This window comes from Aethalodelphis obliquidens, unplaced genomic scaffold, assembly GCF_003676395.1.
Source record: "Aethalodelphis obliquidens isolate GAN/ISIS:26980383/991018 unplaced genomic scaffold, ASM367639v1 scaffold22, whole genome shotgun sequence".
Lineage (NCBI taxonomy): Eukaryota > Metazoa > Chordata > Mammalia > Artiodactyla > Delphinidae > Aethalodelphis > Aethalodelphis obliquidens.
The window spans coordinates 5,087,149-5,101,688 of NW_020837966.1; the positions used below are offsets into that span (position 1 = coordinate 5,087,149).

Here is a 14,540-nt window from a genome sequence, read left to right on the forward strand (position 1 = left end):
AAGTCTTTCTTACTAAGCAGTCATTATTCTATCCACTACGTCTTATATGGCACAATGTTGGGTGCTCTCAGCAGCATCCTGGTCATTCACCTCTACCCGTGTACCTGATCTCATCTGATCTTGGAAGTTAAGCAAGCTTTGGGCCTGGTTAGTACTTGAATGGGAGGGCGCCTGAGCAAAACGGATGCGATAGGTTTTTAGCGTGGAACCAAGAACCACAGAGGATTGTTTCCAGGCCTTGAAACCTAGTGAAGTTTGCCCTGCTGGATTTTGAAACTGCCTTGGACCTAGTAGCTCCCTTTTACCTTCCATTTCTCCCTGTTTAACCTGGAACGTCTGTAACTTATCCTATGCCTAACCTATCATTGTCTATTGGAAGCAGATAAATTGTTTTAGTTTCATACGTCCCCTGATGGGAGGAATTGTGCCTCAGGAGTTGTACATAATAGGTTATACCAAGAGCCTCATCCGTACATAATTTTAGACGATTTAGATGATGGGAATTTTGAACTGATGAGATTTGGGGACTCTGAGTTGATGTTGTAACGGGATGAGACCTTTGAGACTTTGGGATGGAGCAAATGTATTTTTTATTTGGGAGGGACGTGAATCTGTAAGGGGCAGAGGGCAAACTACAGTCAGCAGAATAACACCCACTAACAAAGATGTCCACTCATTTCCAAAACCTGTGAATACATTATATTACATGGCAAAAGGGGCTTTCCAGATGTAATTAAGGTTATAGATATTAAGATAGGAATCTTAATATCTATATTAAGATATCTGGGTGGGCCCAATCTAATCACATGAGCCCTTTCAAAGCTCAGAACTTATTCTGACTGAGGCAGAAGACAGAAGTAGCAGATGGGGAAGCCAGAGAGACCGCTAAGCATGAGAAAGTTTCAATGTGCCACTGTTGGTTCTGAGATATAGGGGCCATGTGAAAGGACCAGAAGGGGCCTCCAAGGAATGAGGATGGTCCCCAGTTAATAGCCAACAAGGAAATGGGGACCTTGGTTCTACAAACACAAGGAACTAGATTTGACCAACAACCTAAACAAGCTTGGAAGCACATTGATCTCAAGAACCTCTAGAAAGGAGCACATTTTGGTTTTGGTCTCATGAGAGTCAAAGCAAAAAATCCAATTGAGCCATGATGTACCAGAACTGCTGATCTATGAGCTAATAAAAAAGTTGTGCTAAATGTGTGCTAATTTTTTATGGCAGCAATAGAAACTAATATAGTGTGGTTAATCTTTTACTAACCTTTGGAATCCCCTATTAGACAGTTCTTTCCACACTGAGATGGCATACATGGCTCTGAAGCTTCTACATACAGATGTTTGTTCTACTCTTTCAAGGAGAAAAGAACAAATCAGGTTCCTCTTCCATGGTGACAGGTTCTTATCCCATGATGACAGCTTCTCAGTCCAAAGTCTTTCTTACTAAAGAGTCCTATTCTACGCACTGTTTCTTATATGACACAGTGTCAGGTGATCTCAGCAGTACCCAGCTCATTTACCTTAGTCCATTTCTATATCTTAGGTCAGATTCCTAAGAGGTATAGTCTGAGACAGGGACTTTTATGTAACTGATTTCTTAAGCGAGAGTTCAGAGGGGAACCCATAAGAGAGGGAGGAAACCCATATGAAGTAGAGAAGAAAGTTGAGCAAGGATTTTGTTGTATAGGAAGTCTAGCCTGATCCCGGCCAAGATGGTAGAGGAGGAAAACCCTGAACTCACCTCTTCGCATGAACACACCAAAATTACAACTACTTACAGAGCAAGTGTCTATGAGAACCACCTGAAGACTAGAAGAAAAGATGTTCCACAACTAAATATATATATATATATATATATATATATATATATATATATACACACACACACACACACACACACACACATATAAAGAGGGAAGCACAATGAAAGTAGGAGGGGCAGAGACACGGTTAGTCAGGACCCACAATCCCAGGGAGGCAACCCACAAATGGGAAAAAGATCACAATGCTAGAAGACCTCCCGAAGGAACAAGGTGTCCAAACCCCACACTGGGCTCCTACACTGGGAAGACAAACCTGCAGAATGTCTGCCTTTGTAAACCAGTGGGGCTTATGTTTGGGAGAGATGGAGGGTTATGGAAAACAGACTCAGCTCTCAGAGGGCATGAGCAAAATCTCACACACTTCAAGTCCCAGCACAGAAGCAGTAGTCTGGAATCTTCCCTCTAGCCTATTAGCATTGGGGTCTTACCCAGCCACCAGTAAGCTGGCACCAGCTCTATGACCCACAGGCTGTGCACCTAGACACACCAGGACCTGGCCTCGCCCACTAGAGGGCCAGCAACAGCACCAGGCCCCCCAGGTTTCACACCCAACCACGTGGGGGCCCGCTCCACCCACCAGAAGTCTGGCACCAACACCAGGCTCCAAAGGCCATGCAACCAATGGCACAGAAAACCTACCCTGCCCACTGGCGGACCCACAGCCACCACATGAGGCAAGGCCTTGTAGCCAACCGAGCCAGGGGCCCACCCCGTCTACCAGCATGATGAGTAAGTTGGCTCTGCCGAAACAGAAAGGTACTGGACCTCACAGGATGTCTTCCACATTTCTGCTACATTTCTCCAAGATTGAGAAATGTAACAAACCTACCTCAGACATAGAAATAAACACAGAGATTAGGCAAATTGAGGAGACAATGAAATATGTTCCAAATAAAGGATCAAGACAAAGCCAGAAAAAATAAACTGAATAAGTGGAGATATGCAATCTATCCAATAAAGAGTTCAAGGTAATTCTTAAAAAGGGGAAGAATAATGGATGAACACAGTGAGAATGTCAATAGAGTTTAAAGATATAAAGAAGAACCAAACAGAGCTGACAAATACAATAAATTAAATTTTAAAATATACTAGACAAGGGCTTCCCTGGTGGTGCAGTGGTTAATAATCCGCCTGCCAATACAGGGGACACGGATTCAAGCCCTGGTCCGGGAAGATCCCACATGCCGCGGAGCAACTAAGCCCATGAGCCACAACTACTGAGCCTGCTCTCTAGAGCCTGCGAGCCACAACTACTGAGCCCATGTGCCACAACTACTGAAGCCTGTGTGCCTAAAGCCCATGCTCCACAGCAAGTGAAGCCACCGCAACGAAAAGCCTGCGCACCGCAACGAAGAGTAGCCCCCGCCTGCCTCAACCAGAGAAAAGCCCATGCACAGCAACGAAGACTCAATGCAGCCAAAAATAAGATAAATAAAAATAAAATAAAATTAAATAAAATATACTAGATGAAATCAACAGTAGATTAAATGATACAGAGGAATGGATCAGCAATCTGCAAGACAAAGTAGTGGAAATCACCCAAGCTGAACAGAAGAAAGAATCAAAGAAATGATAGTTTGAGAAAATACCAAGCATACTAACATTAGCCTTATAGGGGTCGCAGAAGGAGAAGAGTTAAGAGGAAGGGGCAGAGAAATTATTTGAAGAAATAATAGCTGAAAACGTCCCCAACCTGGGAAAGGAAACACATCCAAGTCCAGGAAGCAGAGATAGTCCCAAACAAGATGAGCCCAAAGAGGGCCACATCAAGACACATCATATTTAAAATGGCAAAAATTAAAGTCAGAATCTTAAAAGCAGCAAGAGAAAAGCAATTAGTTATGTACAAGGGAACTCCCATAAGGCTATCACCTGATGTTTCAACAGAAGCTTTGCGGATCAGAAGGGAGTGGCACAATATATCCAAAGTGATGAAAGGAAAACCCCTACAACCAAGAATACACTACTTGGCAAGGTTATCATTCAGATTTGTAGAAGAGATAAAAGGTTTTACAGATAAGCAAAACCTAAGAGTTTAGCACCACTAAACCAACTTTACAAGAAACGTTAAGTGGACTTCTTTAAGTGGAAAAGAAAAGGCTACAATTAGAAATATAAAAATTATGAAAGAAAAAATCTCACTGGTAAAAGCAAACATACAGTAAAGGTAGTAGATCAAACACTTATAAAGCTAGTAGGAAAGCAAAAAGACAAAAGTAGCAAAAAACATTTATATCCACAATAAGTAGTTAAGTGATACACAAAATAAAAAGATATAAAATATGATGTCAGAAACATTAAATGTGGTTGGGAGGAACACAGGGTTGTTGGAACGCATTCAAACTAAAGAGATCATCAACTTAAAATAACCCCATATAAATTGTTTTATATGAACCTCATGGTGACCACAAACCAAAAAACTATAATAGAAACACACACAAAAAGAGAAAGGAATCCAAACACTTAAGATAGTGATCAGGGGAAGGCGGAAGATGGCGGAAGCGTAAGACGCGGAGATCACCTTCCTCCCCACGGATACACCAGAAATACATCTACACGTGGAACAACTCCTACAGAACACCTACTGAAGGCTGGCAGAAGACCTCAGACCTCCCGAAAGGCAAGAAACTCCCCACGTACCTGGGTAGGGCAAAAGAAAAAAAAAGAAAAAACAGAGACAAAAGAATAGGGACGGCACCTGCACCAGTGGGAGGGAGCTGTGAAGGAGGAAAAGTTTCCACACACTAGGAAGCCCCTTCGCGGGCGGAAACTGCGGGAGGCGGAGGGGGGAGCTTCGAAGCCGCGGAGGAGTGCACAGCAACTGCACAGCAACGGGTGCGGAGGGCAAAGCGGGGAGATTCCCGCACAGAGGATCGGTGCCGACCGGCACTCACCAGCCCGAGAGGCTTGTCTGCTCACCCGCCGGGGCGGGCGGGGCTGCGAGCTGAGGCTCTGAGGCTCGGGAGGGAGTCCGGGGAAAAGTCTGCACCTGCCGAAGAGGCAGGAGACTTTTCCTTCCCTCTTTGTTTCCTGGGGCGTGAGGAGAGGGGTTTAAGAACGCTGCTTAAAGGAACTCCAGAGACGGGCGCGAGCCGCGGCTGAAAGCGCGGAATCCAGAGACGGGCGCGAGCTGCGGCTGAAAGCGCGGAATCCAGAGACGGGCGCAAACCGCGGCTAAAAGCGCGGACCCCAGAGGCGGGCGGGAGACGTTAAAGCTGCTGCTGCCGCCACCAAGGGGCCTGTGTGCGAGCACAGGTCACTCTCCACACCCCTCTTCCGCGGAGCCTGTGCAGCCCGCCACTGCCAGGTTCCCGGGATCCAGGGACAACTTCCCCGGGAGAACGCACAGCGCGCCTCAGGCTGGTGCAAAGTCACGCCGGCCTTTGCCACCGCAGGCCCGCCCCACACTCCGTGCCCCTCCCTCCCCGCCGGCCTGAGTGCGCCAGAGCCCCCGAATCAGCGGCTCTTTTAACCCCATCCTGTCTGAGCAAAAAACAGACGCCCTCCAGCGACCTACACGCAGTGGCAGGGCCAAATCCAAAGCTGAGCCCTGGGAGCTGTGAGAACAAAGAAGAGAAAGGTAAATCTCTCCCAGCAGCCTCAGAAGCAGCGGATTAAAGCTCCACAATCAACTTGATATACCCTGCATCTGTGGAATACCTGAATAGACAACCAATCATCCCAAATTAAGGAAGTGGACTTTAGGAGCAAGATCTATGATTTTTTCCCTTTTCCTCTTTTTGTGAATGTGTATGTGTATGCTTCTGTGTGAGATCTTGTCTGTATAGTCTTGCTTCCACCATTTGTCCTAGGGTTCTATCCGTCCATGTTTTTTGTTTTTTTTTAATTTTTTTTCTTAATAATTAATTTTAATAACGTTATTATACCTTACCTTCGTTCTTTCTTTCTTTCTTTCTTTCCTTCCTTCCTTCCCTCCTTTAGACAACGAATCATCCCAAATTGAGGAGGTGGTCTCTGACAGCAAGATTTATGATTTTTCCCCATTTACCTCTTTTAGTGAGGGTGTATGTGTATGCCTCTGTGTAATATTTTGTCTGTATAGCTTTGCTTCCAACATTTGTCCTAAGGTTCTATCCGTCCCTTTTGTTATTTTTTCTAAATAAGAATTTTTTAAGTCAATAACTTTATTATACTTTATTTTATTTTTACTGTATCTTCTTTCTTTCTGTCTTTTTTCTTTCTTTCCCTCCTTCCTTCCTTCCTTCCTCCCTCCCTCCCGCCCTCCTTTCTTTCCTTCTTTCTTTCTTCCTTCCTTCCTTCCTACCCTCCTTTCCTTCTTTCTTTCCTCATACTTCTACTAATTCCCTCTACTTTTTCTCCCTTTTATCCTGAGCCGTGTGGATGAAAAGCTCTTGGTGCTCCAGCCAGGAGGCAGGGCACTGCCTCTAAGGTAGGAGAGCCAACTTCAGGGCACCGGTCAACAAGAGATCTCCCAGCTCCACATAATATCAAAGGGCGAAAATCTCCCAGAGACCTCCATCTTAACACCAGCACCCAGCTTCACTCAACGACCAGCAAGCCACAGTGCTGGAAAACCTATGCCAAACAACTAGCAAAACAGGAACACAACCCCACCCATTAGCAGAGAGGCTGCCTAAAATCATAAGGCCACAGACACCCCAAAACACACCACCAGACGTGAACCTGCCCACTAGAGAGACAAGATCCAGCCTCATCCACCACAACACAGGCACTAGTCCCCTCCACCAGGAAGCCTACACAACCCACTGAACCAACCTTAGCCACTGGAGACAGACATCAAAAACAGGAGGAACTACGAACCTGCAGCCTGCAAAAAGGAGACCCCAAACACAGTAAGATAAGCAAAATGAGAAGACAGAAAAACACACAGCAGATAAAGGAGCAAGATAAAAATGCACCAGACCTAACAAATGAAGAGGAAATAGGCAGTCTACCTGAAAAAGAATTCAGAATAATGATAGTAAGGTTGATCCAAAATCTTGGAGATAGAATGGACAATAGAATGGACAAAATGCAAGAATCAGTTAACAAGGACCTAGAAGAACTAAAGATGAAACAAGCAACGATGAACAACACAATAAATGAAATTAAAAGTACTCTAGATGGGATCAATAGCAGAATAACTGAGGCAGAAGAACGGATAAGTGACCTGGAAGATAAAATAGTGGAAATAACTACTGCAGAGCAGAATAAAGAAAAAAGAATGAAAAGAACTGAGGACAGTCTCAGAGACCTCTGGGACAACATTAAACGCACCAACATTCAAATTATAGGGGTTCCAGAAGAAGAAGAGAAAAAGAAAGGGACTGAGAAAATATTTGAAGAGATTATAGTTGAAAATTTCCCTAATATGGGAAAGGAAATAGTTAATCAAGTCCAGGAAGCACAGAGAGTCCCATACAGGATAAATCCAAGGAGAAATACGCCAAGACACATATTAATCAAACTGTCAAAAATTAAATACAAAGAAAGCATATTAAAAGCAGCAAGGGAAAAACAACAAATAACACATAAGGGAATCCCCATAAGGTTAACAGCTGATCTCTCAGCAGAAACCCTACAAGCCAGAAGGGAGTGGCAGGACATACTGAAAGTGATGAAGGAGAAAAACGTGCAGCCGAGACTACTCTACCCAGCAAGGATCTCATTCAGATTTGATGGAGAAATTAAAACCTTTACAGACAAGCAAAAGCTGAGAGAGTTCAGCACCACCAAACCAGCTTTACAACAAATGCTAAAGGATCTTCTCTAGGCAAGAAACACAAGAGAAGGAAAAGATCTATAATAACGAACCCAAAACAATTTAGAAAATGGGAATAGGAACATACATATCGATAATTACCTTAAATGTAAATGGACTAAATGCTCCCACCAAAAGACACAGATTAGCTGAATGGATACAAAAACAAGACCCTTATATATGCTGTCTACAAGAGACCCACTTCAGACCTAGAGACACATACAGACTGAAAGTAAGGGGATGGAAAAAGATATTCCATGCAAATGGAAACCAAAAGAAAGCTGGAGTAGCAATTCTCATATCAGACAAAATAGACTTTAAAATAAGGACTATTAAAAGAAACAAAGAAGGACACTACATAATGATCAAGGGATCGATCCAAGAAGAAGATATAACAATTGTAAATATTTATGCACCCAACATAGGAGCACCTCAATACATAAGGCAAATACTAACAGCCATAAAAGGGGAAATCGACAGTAACACATTCATAGTAGGGGACTTAAACACCCCACTTTCACCCATGGACATATCATCCAAAATGAAAATAAATAAGGAAACACAAGCTTTAAATGATACATTAAACAAGATGGACTTAATTGATATTTATAGGACACTCCATCCAAAAACAACAGAATACACATTTTTCTCAAGTGCTCATGGAACATCTTAGGTCACAAATCAAGCCTTGGTAAATTTAAGAAAATTGAAATTGTATCAAGTATCTTTTCTGACCACAACGCCATGAGACTAGACATCAATTACAGGAAGAGATCTGTAAAAAATACAAACACATGGAGGCTAAACAATACACTACTTAATAATGAAGTGATCACTGAAGAAATCAAAGAGGAAATCAAAAAATACCTAGAAACAAATGACAATGGAGACACAACGACCCAAAACCAGTGAGATGCAGCAAAAGCAGTTCTAAGGAGGAAGTTTATAGCAATACAAGCCCACCTTAAGAAGCAGGAAACATCTCGAATAAACAACCTAACCTTGCACCTCAAGCAATTAGAAAAAGAAGAACAAAAAAACCCCAAAGCTAGCACAAGGAAAGAAATCATAAAAATCAGATCAGAAATAAATGAAAAAGAAATTAAGGAAACAATAGCAAAGATCAATAAAACTAAAAGCTGGTTCTTTGAGAAGATAAACAAAATAGATAAACCACTAGCCAGACTCATCAAGAAAAAAAGGGAGAAGACTCAAATCAATAGAATTAGAAATGAAAAAGGAGAGGTAACAACTGACACTGCAGAAATAAAAGAGATCATGAGAGATTACTACAAGCAACTCTATGCCAATAAAATGGACAATCTGGAAGAAATGGACAAATTCTTAGAAATGCACAACCTGCCAAGACTGAATCAGGAAGAAATAGAAAATATGAACAGACGAATCACAAGCACTGAAATTGAAACTGTGATTAAAAATCTTCCAACAAAGAAAAGCCCAGGACCAGATGGCTTCACAGGCGAATTCTATCAAACATTTAGAGAAGAGCTAACACCTATCCTTCTCAAACTCTTCCAAAATATAGCAGAGAGAGGAACACTCCCAAACTCCTTCTACGAGGCCACCATCACCTTGATACCAAAACCAGACAAGGATGTCACAAAGAAAGAAAACTACAGGCCAAATCACTGATGAACATAGATGCAAAAATCCGCAACAAAATACTAGCAAACAGAATCCAACAGCACATTAAAAGGATCATACACCATGATCAAGTGGGGTTTATTCCAGGAATGCAAGGATTCTTCAATATACGCAAATCTATCAATGTGATAAACCATATTAACAAATTGAAGGAGAAAAACCATATGATCATCTCAATAGATGCAGAGAAAGCTTTTGACAAAATTCGACACCCATTTATGATAAAAACCCTGGAGAAAGTAGGCATAGAGGGAACTTTCCTCAACATAATAAAGGCCATATATGACAAGCCCACAGCAAACATCATCCTCAATGGTGAGAAACGGAAAGCATTTCCACTAAGATCAGGAACAAGACAAGGTTGCCCACTCTCACCACTCTTATTCAACATAGTTTTGGACGTTTTATCCACAGCAATCAGAGAAGAAAAGGAAATAAAAGGAATCCAAATCGGAAAAGAAGAAGTAAAGCTGTCACTGTTTGCAGATGACATGATCTTATACATAGAGAACCCTAAAGATGCTACCAGAAAACTACTAAAGCTAATCAATGAATTTGGTAAAGTGGCAGGATACAAAATTAATGCACAGAAATCTCTGGCATTCCTATATACTAATGATGAAAAATCTGAAAGTGAAATCAAGAAAACACTCCCATTTACCATTGCAACAAAAAGAATAAAATATCTAGGAATAAACCTACCTAAGGAGACAAAAGACCTGTATGCAGAAAATTATAAGACACTGCTGAAAGAAATTAAAGATGATACAAATAGATGGAGACATATACCATGTTCTTGGATTGGAAGAATCAACATTGTGAAAATGACTCTACTACCCAAAGCAATCTATAGATTCAATGCAATCCCTATCAAACTACCACTGGCATTTTTCACAGAACTAGAACAAAAAATTTTGCAATTTGTATGGAAACACAAAAGACCCCGAATAGCCAAAACAATCTTGAGAATGAAAGAAGGAACTGGAGGAATCAGGCTCCCTGACTTCAGACTATACTACAAAGCTACAGTTATCAAGACGGTATGGTACTGGCACAAAAACAGAAAGATAGATCAATGGAACAGGATAGAAAGCCCAGAGATAAACCCATGCACATATGGACACCTTATCTTTGATAAAGGTGGCAGTAATGTACAGTGGAGAAAGGACAGCCTCTTCAATAAGTGGTGCTGGGAAAACTGGACAGGTACATGTAAAAGTATGAGATTAGATCACTCCCTAACACCATACACAAAAATAAGCTCAAAATGGATTAAAGACCTAAATGTAAGGCCAGAAACTATCAAACTCTTAGAGGAAAACATAGGCAGAACACTCTATGACATAAATCACAGCAAGATCCTTTCTGACCCATCTCCTAGAGTAATGGAAATAAAAACAAAAATAAACAAATGGGACCTAATGAAACTTCAAAGCTTTTGCACAGTAAAGGAAACCATAAACAAGACCAAAAGACAACCCTCAGAATGGGAGAAAATATTTGCAAATGAAGCAACCGACAAAGGATTAATCTCCAAAATTTACAAGCAGCTCATGCAGCTCAATAACAAGAAAACAAACAACCCAATCCAAAAATGGGCAGAAGACCTAAACAGACATTTCTCCAAAGAAGATATACAGACTGCCAACAAACACATGAAAGAATGCTCAACATCATTAATCATTAGAGAAATGCAAATCAAAACTTCAATGAGATATCATCTCACACCAGTCAGAATGGCCATCATCAAACAATCTAGAAACAATAAATGCTGGAGAGGGTGTGGAGAAAAGAGAACACTCTTGCACTACTGGTGGGAATGTGAATTGGTTCAGCCACTATGGAGAACAGTATGGAGGTTCCTTAAAAAACTACAAATAGAACTACCATATGACCCAGCAATCCCACTACTGGGCATATACCCTGAGAAAACCAAAATTCAAAAAGAGTCATGTACCAAAATGTTCATTGCAGCTCTATTTACAATAGCCCGGAGATGGAAACAACCTAAGTGCCCGTCATCGGATGAATGGATAAAGAAGATGTGGCACATATATACAATGGAATATTACTCAGCCATAAAAAGAAACGAAATTGAGCTATTTGTAATGAGGTGGATAGACCTAGAGTCTGTCATACAGAGTGAAGTAAGTCAGAAAGAAAAAGACAAATACCGTATGCTAACACATATATATGGAATTTAAGAAAAAAATGTCATGAAGAACCTAGGGGTAAAGCAGGAATAAAGACGCAGACCTCCTAGAGAACGGACTTGAGGTTATGGGGAGGGGGAAGGGTGAGCTGTGACAGGGCGAGAGAGAGTCATGGGCATATATACACTAACAAACGTAGTAAGGTAGATAGCTAGTGGGAAGCAGCCGCATGGCACAGGGATATTGGCTCAGTGCTTTGTGACAGCCTGGAGGGGTGGGATAGGGAGGGTGGGAGGGAGGGAGACGCAAGAGGGAAGACATATGGGAACATATGTTTATGTATGACTGATTCACTTTGTTATGGAGCAGAAACTAACACACCATTGTAAAGCAATTGTACCCCAATAAAGATGTTAAAAAAAAAAAAAGATAGTGATCAAATCACAAGGGAAGAGAGCAAAATAAGTGTAAGAAAACTAAAAAGAACACAAAAACAACTAGAAAACAATCAACAAAATGGCAATAAGTACGTACCTATCAAGAATTACTTTAAATTGTAAATGGACTAAATTTGCCAATCAAAAGACAGTGGATGAATGGATAAAAACAAGACCCATCTATATGCTGCCTACAAGAGATTCACTTCAGAGCTAAATGCACACAGAGACTGAAAGTGAGAGGATGGAAAAAAGTATTCCATGCAAATGTAAACAAAAGGAAAGCTGGGGTAGCTATACTTATATCAGACAAAACAGACTTTAAAGCAAGTATTGTAACAAGAGACAAAGAAGGGCATTACATAATGATAAAAGGATCAATCCAACAAGAAGAAACACCAATTGTAAATATATATGCACTGAACATAGGAGCACCTAAATACATAAAGCAAATATTGACAGAGATAAAAAGAGAAATTGACGGTAATACAATAGTTAGTAGGGAACTTTAGCACCCTACTTACCTCCATGGACAGATCATCCAGACAATCAATGAGAAAACCCTGATCTTAAATGATACATCAGATGGAATTAACAGACACATAAAGAACATTTCATCCAAAAACAGCAGAAAAACATTCTTTTCAAGTGCACATGGAACATTCTCCAGGATAGATCACAGGCTAAGCCACAAAACAAATCTCAATGAATTTAAAAAGACTGAAATCATATCAAGCATGTTTCCTGACCACAATGGTATAAGATTAGAAATAAACTACAAGGAAAAAACTGCAAAAAACACAAACACAAAACACTATGCTACTAAACAACCAGCACGTCCTGAAGCAAAGAGGAAATGAAAACACAATGATCCAAAATGAATGGGTTGCAAAAGCAAATCTAAGAGGGAAACTTAAAACAATACAGACCTACCTCAGGAAACAAGAAAAATTTCATATCAACAATCTAACCTTATGCCTAAAGGAACTAGAAAAAGAACACACAACACCCAAAGTTAGTAGAAGGAAGGAAATAATAAAGGTCAGAGCAGAAGCAAATGAAATAGAGACTAAGAAAAACATAGAAAAAAAATCAATAAAACTAAGAATTAAAAAAAAAAAAAAAAAAAAAAACTAAGAATTAGGTCTTAGAAAACATAAAATTGATAAAAATTGATAAACCTTTAGCCAGACTCATCAAGAAAAAAATGAAAGAGGCCCAAATAAATAAAATCGGAAATGAAAGAGAGTGAGAGGCTTCAGCAGCCATGGCTCCCAACGTGCCCGCAGTCAAATGGGCCCAGGAGTGTCCTAAAGGCATCCGGTCTGTGCTGCTGGGGCCGCCCAGAGCCAGCAAGGGTACCCAGGCACCCAAATTCGCTGAAAACTTCTGTGTCTGCCATTTGGCTACTGGAGACATTCTGAAGGCCATAGTGGCTTCTGGCTCAGAGCTGGCAAAAAAGCTGAAGGCAACTATGGATGCCAGGAAACTGGTGAGAGATGGACTGGTCGTGGAGTGCATTGAGAAAAATCTGGAGACCCCTCCATGCAAAAGTGGTTTTCTTCTAGATGGCTTCCCTTGAACTGTGAGGCAGGCAGAAATGCTTGATGACCTCATGGAAAAGAGGAAACAGAAGCTTGATTCTGACTGAATTCAGCATTCCAGACTCTCTGCTGATCTGGAGAATCACAGGATGACAGATTCACCCCCAGAGTGGCCATTCCTACCACAAGGAGTTCAACTTCTCAAGGGAGCCCATGAAAGATGACATCACAGGGGAACCCTTGGTCCACCGATCAGATGATAATGAGAAGGCCTTAAAAATCTGCCTGGAGGCCTACCACACTCAGACAACCCCACTGGTTTACTACCGTAAACGGGGGATCCACTCTACCACTGATGCATCCCAGACCCCCGATGTCATGTCTGCAAGCATCCTAGCAGCCTTCTCCAAAGCTACATCCTAGTAACAGAAGGCCAAGGCTGCACCACTGCTCATCACTCCACAGCATGATCCCTGCTCTTAGATACTGGGCAGAGGGCAGGGGTGGTCAGGGTAAGGATGGAGAGGGAGGAGTGGTGAGGGGTCAAGAGGAGAATGGGAAAAGCAGCAGTGCTGTGGTGAAGCGATTTCTTTTACATGGAGTAGAAGTCTCAAAAAGTATAAGCAAAGGGAAAAATTAATTTTTTAAAACACTGACTGGAGGGTATAAATAGAAACAGGGAGAGGCAGTATTATTTCTAAGGAATCACGTTGGCATTTACTCCAGACTGGTGACAGTACTTTTTAAAGCCAGTGCCCTAAGACCTCAGCTTTTATGGGAACCTCATGCCAGCCCAGGAACGCAGGAAATCATACTGTTGTCCTGTCTGTCCTGTAGCTTGGAACAGGGCAGGAGTTAACTACTAACCCTGGCTCCCCATACCATGAGATCAAAAAGTCATCTCCTCATTTGAAAGAGATATGGAGTGTGTACCTGGGAGCAGTGGCTCAGCACATCAGGTTTACTGGAGTCATGGGGCAGGTGGGGCAGCTGGTCTCACTCCCCTCCCAACTTATCACTGATTTACCAGCCCACCTGCTCTCGTGGGTAAGCTCTTGGCAGCCACCCAGTATATGCCACATTCCTCTTGCCTTCCTCCACCCATGTCGTGTGAAAGAACCCTTTTTAATAAATAAGCAAGTGTCCTAAGCAACATTATCCAAAGACTGTCCT

The 14,540-nt window shown here is 41.8% G+C and overlaps 1 protein-coding gene and 1 pseudogene across 1 annotated transcript in view; one reads left to right on the plus strand and one right to left on the minus strand.

Moving 5' to 3' along the window:
- The window catches only part of ERC2 (ELKS/RAB6-interacting/CAST family member 2), a 759,104-nt gene that overhangs the window by 509,576 nt on the left and 234,988 nt on the right, over positions 1–14,540 (minus strand). The gene's annotated exons all lie outside the window — the stretch shown is intronic.
- Positions 13,091–13,790, plus strand: LOC113628014 (adenylate kinase 2, mitochondrial pseudogene; annotated as a pseudogene).